The sequence below is a fragment of the Panicum virgatum genome, chromosome 1N, assembly GCF_016808335.1.
Source record: "Panicum virgatum strain AP13 chromosome 1N, P.virgatum_v5, whole genome shotgun sequence".
Taxonomy (NCBI): domain Eukaryota; kingdom Viridiplantae; phylum Streptophyta; class Magnoliopsida; order Poales; family Poaceae; genus Panicum; species Panicum virgatum.
The window spans coordinates 28,369,462-28,376,334 of NC_053145.1; the positions used below are offsets into that span (position 1 = coordinate 28,369,462).

General features: G+C 50.2%; 1 non-coding gene across 1 annotated transcript; it reads right to left on the bottom strand.

Annotated features, from left to right (window-relative positions):
- Positions 1-983: 983 nt before the first annotated feature.
- LOC120657792 lies at positions 984-1,090 on the bottom strand. Its single transcript, XR_005668329.1, has one exon. It is a non-coding gene; the product is annotated as a small nucleolar RNA R71 (small nucleolar RNA).
- Between the last annotated feature and the right edge of the window lie 5,783 nt (positions 1,091-6,873).

The following is a 6,873-nucleotide window of genomic DNA, read 5'->3' on the forward strand; positions in this document are numbered from 1 at the left end:
AGTCTGATCTAGAGAGGCTAGCTTGATAGTTCAGAAGTGTATCAGGTGTCTTATCTCGCTCGTTGTCCTCCCAGCTCTACCTCTCTATGGTTTAGAATCTCCGTGTGTCACTCGGTCATTGCCTGGCCATTTATCTCACTACCTATCTGGCTTACCCCCGTCTAGTCAGTCGGTCGATAAAGCTAGTACGGTTATCAATCGATTTACGATACTCTTTACCATAGTGCTTTCCTAAGGATAAAATACGATACCCTAGAATACTCCAAGGTCAAGTACTACAATGGTGATTCTGTGCACTTGCAAAATATCTATTCTAATCAGGCATAAGAAATGCCAACAAGCATTTCTGGCGCCGTTGCCGGGGAAGCAATTGGCTAAAGATATCGTAGATAGTTTGATAAACTATACTAGTTTGTTGCCGCTAACCCTAGCTGGCTTATCATTGCTCTCTCCATCTTTTGATCGATGCAGAGCAGTGCATGACCGGTTTCGACCTACCAAGTAACTTCCACCCAAATCCAGAAAGAATTGGGAGAATTGTGAGACGCCGCGTCGTCCCACCTCAGAAAAAGCTCACTTGGCCTATCAGTTCACCTTCCACCTCAGCATCCTCATCCATGGCGAAGACTCTCCGTCAGTTTTCCGCCCCGTCCATCAGTCACATTCCTACTGGACTGAATGCTAACCAAGCCGACAATGATGGCTTTGAGCTGAAGACTGGACTCGTGAACATGGTCCAAGCAAGTACGTTCTGCGGAAAGGCATCCGAGGATGCCAATGCCCATCTCCAGAACTTCCTGGAGGTGAGTAGCACCATCAACCCCAGAGGAACTACTCTGGATGACGTCCGTCTTCACCTATTCCCGTTCTCACTGCTCGGGAAGGCGAAGACGTGGTTCTACTCCAACAAGGAAGCTTTCACAACATGGGAAGCTTGTTCAAATGCATTCCTAGCCAAGTACTTTCAAGTGGGCAAGACCAATGCCCTCCGGAATAGGATCACCGGAATCCAGCAGTTGCCGGATGAGACCATCCCTGAAGTCTGGGAGCATCTCCAGGAGTACATACAAGCATGCCCACACCACGGCATAGAAGAGTGGCTGATTATTCAGAACTTCTTCCATGGCCTGAATCAGCAAGCCCAAGACCACGTTGACGCAGATGCGGGTGATTCTTTCCTTTCTCTCAACATCGCGGGAGCAAAGGTGCTGATTGACAAGATAGCTTCCATCCAAAGTTGGAAAGGAGAAAGGTAGCCAGCCCGTCCCAGGGGCGCGCATCAGATCGACACGGTCGACATGTTAGCTGCCAAGTTGGAACTTCTTATGAAGAAGCTGGAATCTCCGCACCAGGAGGTTAATCAAGTTTCGGAGTCTCGTCTGACATGTGAAACATGTGGCGAGACTGGGCACTTGGGGCACTTCGTGCCCATTAACTCAAGAGGACGCAAACTTCGTTGGGAGCAACAACAATCCCAACTCAGGATTTCGTTCTCAGCAGGGTTGGAACTCCAAGCCCATCCTCCCCTTCAGTCAACAACAAGGTACGAATTTCAATAACAGTTTTCAGCCCACATTAAAAGACCTAGTGTACGGCCAGAAACAAATAAATGATAATATTAGTAGGAAATTCCTTGCTAGTGACAAGATTCTAGAATCTATGGCTGCACAATTAGAGGGATTTAATTCTGTTATCAAGAATCAACTAAGCTTTAACAAGATGATAGAAACCCAAGTAGCTCAGCTTGCATCTTCATGTCCTAACACCAACGCAGGGAAACTGCCCGGGCAACCGGAAGTGCCCTCAAAGGAAAATGTTAGTGTGGTGATCACGCGTGGTGGTAAGTCCACGCAAGAGCCACCTTTCCCAAAGTATGCAGGAAAGCAATGGAAGACCGTAACCGCTAGCGGTACCGACAATGAAGACGAATAGCAGGAGGAGGCCGTCGACTCCAACACACCTGCTACCCAGGAAGACCCCGTGGAACCCCCGAGAACTTCACGGGACTATCACGACACAACTGTCTTACTGTTTCCAGAGCGGATAAGGAAGCCAGTGGCCGACGAATAATTCGGCAAGTTCGTCGAGGTAATCAAGAAGTTATATGTCAATATACCACTTCTTGATGCTATGCAGGTACCCACGTATGCCAAGTATATCAAAGATATTCTTGGAAACAAGCGGACGCTGCCCACCACTGAGGTCGTGCAGTTAACGGAAGAGTGTAGTGCTTCTATACTCGATCCTCTCCTGGTGAAGAAGAAAGACCCAGGCTGCCCCACCATCAATTGCTCGATCGGGGCACAACATTTCTCCAATGCCCTCTGCGACTTGGGAGCAAGCGTCAGTGTCATGCCCAAGGTAGTTTATGACAAACTTAACCATCATGCACTTGCGCCTACTACCATGCGTTTGCAGCTAGCGGATCAAATGGTCCTCTATCCCGCGGGAATAGCAGAGAATATCCCGGTGAAAATCCAGAATTTCTTTATTCCCGTCGACTTCGTTGTGCTCGACATGGAAGTCGATGCCAAGTGTAACACTCGGTTTATAAAAGGACATAAACCGAGCAATCATATACGTGCCAGGATCAAGTCACACGTATATTCAACAGAATGAACAGTATATCACAGCACATATCATGTAAAAAGATATAATAAATCGAGTACGAATGTTATTTATTACAATAATGACCAAATGTCTGATAGAGAGTAAGCGGAAACGTAAAAAAACATAACGAAGCCTCTCGGAAGCTGGGCACCACAGGGACGTCGACTGGGAGACGAACGCCTAGAAGTCCTCGTAGTCCTGGTAGCTCTGAGTCAACTCCCTCGCGTCGGCAGGAACTGAGCAGCAGTAGAATGTCCCCAAAAAGGACAAGAGGAAAAAGAGTAGGGAAGGCAAGTGTGAGTACACAACTTGTACTCAACAAGTATAACACAAACTATGAGGCTCTAGGGTTGGCTGACTCAACTGCATTAGCTTTTAATCTTGGCAAAATTTTATTAAAGCTATTTACTACAAGTGGATGAATTACCATAAACCCAGTTACATAGTAATTAACCAAAATTAATTATGATACTACTGAGAACCAAACCGAAACCACCAAGGTAACCCCGAGAGGCACCCCCCTTGTCGGAAGGAGATAACCCCACTAATCAAATGGAGGATCTGGGCCGCTCATGACCGTGAGCACGGCTAGTATACCAGTTTTACCCTCTGCAGAGGTTGCACATCTTTACCCACAAGTCGTGAGCTATGCTAGTTGTTCATCACACTTCCTTAGGTGACATGACTAGCAAACTCACTACGATGCCGTTACAAAGGACACGTTGGTAAGGTGTAACCGCTAAGGAATCAGGCTCTACACCGATGGTGACCACCTCGAGGGGTACGCAGGCCAAGCCTCGTAGCCTGGGGACCATTGAAGCTCACCACCCCTCCTGCCCCGTCAGTAAGTTACCCCCGAACCAAAATGACCTAATTAGTAAGCCAAGACCGTCCCATTCCAGTCTTGTGGTAGCGCTGTTGTCCCAGGTTGTCGCTCTATGAACCGGTCCTTATGGAGAGTGGCCAACCCAGCAGTAAGCACCGTGCTGGCCCCCTAAACCATGTTTCTAACAAAACCATTTTATAACGAGACGTGAGCCCCTCAAACGGGCCACTCCCAGAATTAAGTTGCATATACCATTAATCAAATTAATTAAAAAGGACCAAGTGTGTTATAGCGCGGCACCTAGCACAACTAACCAAAATGCAACCCAAAGGATATATATAAAGGATATAAAGTGGCTAGGAAATCCTTATAGGCATACAGTATTAAAATACAGTATGAAATTGTATTTAAAAGTGATAGGTGGGGTTCATGTTATACTTGCCTTCCTCAAACTGTTCCTGCTGCTCAAAATGCTCAGAAGATGGGTCCTGGTACTGGTACTGGGATTCCTCAGATGGATCAGCGTCTACTCACGAACACATGGCCAAAAGCAAGACACACAACATAAACATACAAGCAAACAATAGCAAAGACTAAGAAACAGTACATCAATACATAAAAACAGTACACTAAACTAGTCTAAAACTATTCTACGCGTTACAACGATCCCGTGGATATAAGGACGCCTAAAACGGAGCTAAAACGCAAAATCTAGGCCAAAACAAGTTCTAGGGACCTATTTGTAAGAAACTGGAGTTCCAGGGTGTTTTTGGGCAAAACCGAGGACTAAAATGTAATTAAACCTTAGTTCTGGGGTCTAACTTGCAAAATCTACCAGTCTGGACGGCGGGTACAAAAACCAAGAAAGTCAGGGGTCTAAAAGCTAAAAAATGGGCCTGGTTGGAATTTCTATTGAACTGGACGGAGCACGGTTGATTCTAGGAAAACTGGGGGGGTCTTTAGAAAAAACGCCAGGCGCTGACCGGTATTTGCCTCAGTTGACTCGGGTTGGGTTTGTTTTGGGCCATCCGATGGAGATCGTGCGGCCAGAACTTGATGGCTCACGGGGTGGCGGCGAAACTCGCCGGCGATGTGCTCCCGCGGCGGGGCTTCATCGGAGAACACCGTTAATGGTGTTCTGGGGCTTAATTCGACTTGGATTTGGGTCCTAGAGCATGAGCGTGGCACGGGTAAGGCACAGGTGGGCCGGGACAGGCGGTGCGGGGCTCGGAGAGGGCTTCTCGACGGCGAGGGCGGCTCGGCAGCGACAGAGCTCGCCGGAGCGCGGTGCCTGGGCACCTAGGGTGTACCAGGGGCCCTAAAACCTAACGAAAATGGAGCAGGGGGGGACTCTGGTGCTCACCGAGCAAGGAATTGGACGGAGAGGTGTCGCTGGGAAGCCGGCGACGAGGTTGCGCGGTGGTGTTTGGGGCGGAGCTCGGGGAGAAGTCGGAGCAGGGCTTCTCCGGGCCTGATAGTCCCACGGCTCGACTTAGGGAGGTCCTGTGAAGGAAATCACGGTGGTCAGGGCGGTCCGAGGTGCTCCGGCGGTGTGGAATTGCCATGGCGGTCCGAGCTCACCGGAGTTGAAGTCTGGCTCGATTCCGGCGATGGCGTGGTCCGGGGCCGGAGCAGCAAGCTCGGAGAGGACCCTGGTGCTCAGGCGAAGCTCCTGTGGGGGTTATTGGTGGTAGAGGCGCGGCGGAGCGGCCGGACCACGGTGGCGCAGGGGACTCGGCGCAGCGGAGCTGTGGCGGCGCGGCGGCTAGGGTTTGGGCGTGGTGCTGCGGGGCAAGGATGGGGGAAACGGGGTCGCAGGGGGTGCGTTTAAAGGGGGCGCCGGGGATCTCGGGGCACAGCTGAGGAAGGGGATCCCCGGCAGTTTCGCCGGTGATCTCGGGCGCGAGCTGGTGCGGGGAAGATGGGTCTGGTAAGCGGGCCCGGGCTGGCAGTCAGAGGGGAACGGCAAACGGCGACGGGTGCTTGGGGGCGACGTGGAACTGACTGGTGGGCCTGCGCAAGCGAGAGTGCCGCGAGGTCGGGCGAGCACGGACTGGTGGGCCGGAGCTGTCAGCTTTGGGTGAGCGGCGCGCGGGCGAAGCGGAGCTGAGGCGCGGGAGTCGGCCAGGCGAGCGGGAGGCAGCTGGGCCGCGGGGAAGACGCTTGTCCGAGGTTTGCTGGGCTGATGCGAGGTGACGGAGGGGAGCGGGTCCTGCACTAGGCCGAGCTGGGCTGAGCGGGAGAGGTGGGCCGTAGGGAACAAAAGGGAAACGGGTTGGGCTGGGTTGCTGGTTTTGGGCTGGGGAAAAGGGGAGTGGGCCATGGGCCGGTCCGATGCTGTGTTGGGTTGGAGTATAGATTTAGGCCCGGTTGGGGTTTCTATTTTCTCCTCCTTTCCTTTTCCTTTCTAACGCAAACTACTCAAACTAAATCTATTCGAATTCAAATTTACATTTGAATTCAAAACCCTAGCACTCAAACAAAAAGAGCAATGTACCGAATGAATGCAACAACAAATTTGTTCTAAAATAAATTTTAATTACTTGTGGAACAAAAATTAGATTAAATGCAAGACTAAGCACAATAAACCTTAGAAATTTAAATAAAGCCAATTAAATTTATTATTAAAGCTGAAATTAAATTAGGGTGTTACAAATCCTACCCCCTTACAGGAATCTCGTCCCGAGATTCTGGGCTGGCTAGCAAAGAGATCAGGATAGGTCTTCATCAACTCCTCTTCCTTCTTCTGCCAAGTCCTCCGAAAAGACATCCGGGAATTCAGACACCACGCGAATACCATCGGTGGGTCTAGCCTCCATCTGATGAAGAAAACCAGAAGGCTCTGTAGCACTGACTGTCACCTCTTGGCCATCAGATGCTGACAAGTGAACTGACTACTGAGCACAATCAATTCTGACTCCCCACTTTGCAAGAGTATCCATTCCCAGAATCACATCAATACCCTTGGTGTCTATCACCATCAGATTTGCACTAAATTTTACCCTCCCTATGGAAACACTGACTCTGGGGCAGAAGATATGAGACCTCAATTGTCCTCCAGGTTAAGATACTAACATGCACCTCTTTAATGTGCTAGTACGAATACCATGATGCTCGACAAAAGACTGTGAAATAAAGGAATGCGTAGCACCAGTATCAAAAAGCACCGTAGCTGGATATGAGTTGACCATGGACGTACCAATAACCACGTTCGGAGACTCGGCCGCTGACTCGGCTGTCACATGGTTCACCTTCCCCTGTCGTGGCGCCCTGGGTTGGGCTGGGCGCCTCTGCTGTCCTGCCTGCCGTGGAGCCGGTGAAAGGCGCTTCTGTGGACAACTTTTAGCATAATGACCTTTTTGTCCGCATTTGTAGCCCTTGCGGTGGAGGTGAATGGCACTACTTGGTTGACCTCCCTGTGAACTTAACATCCCATC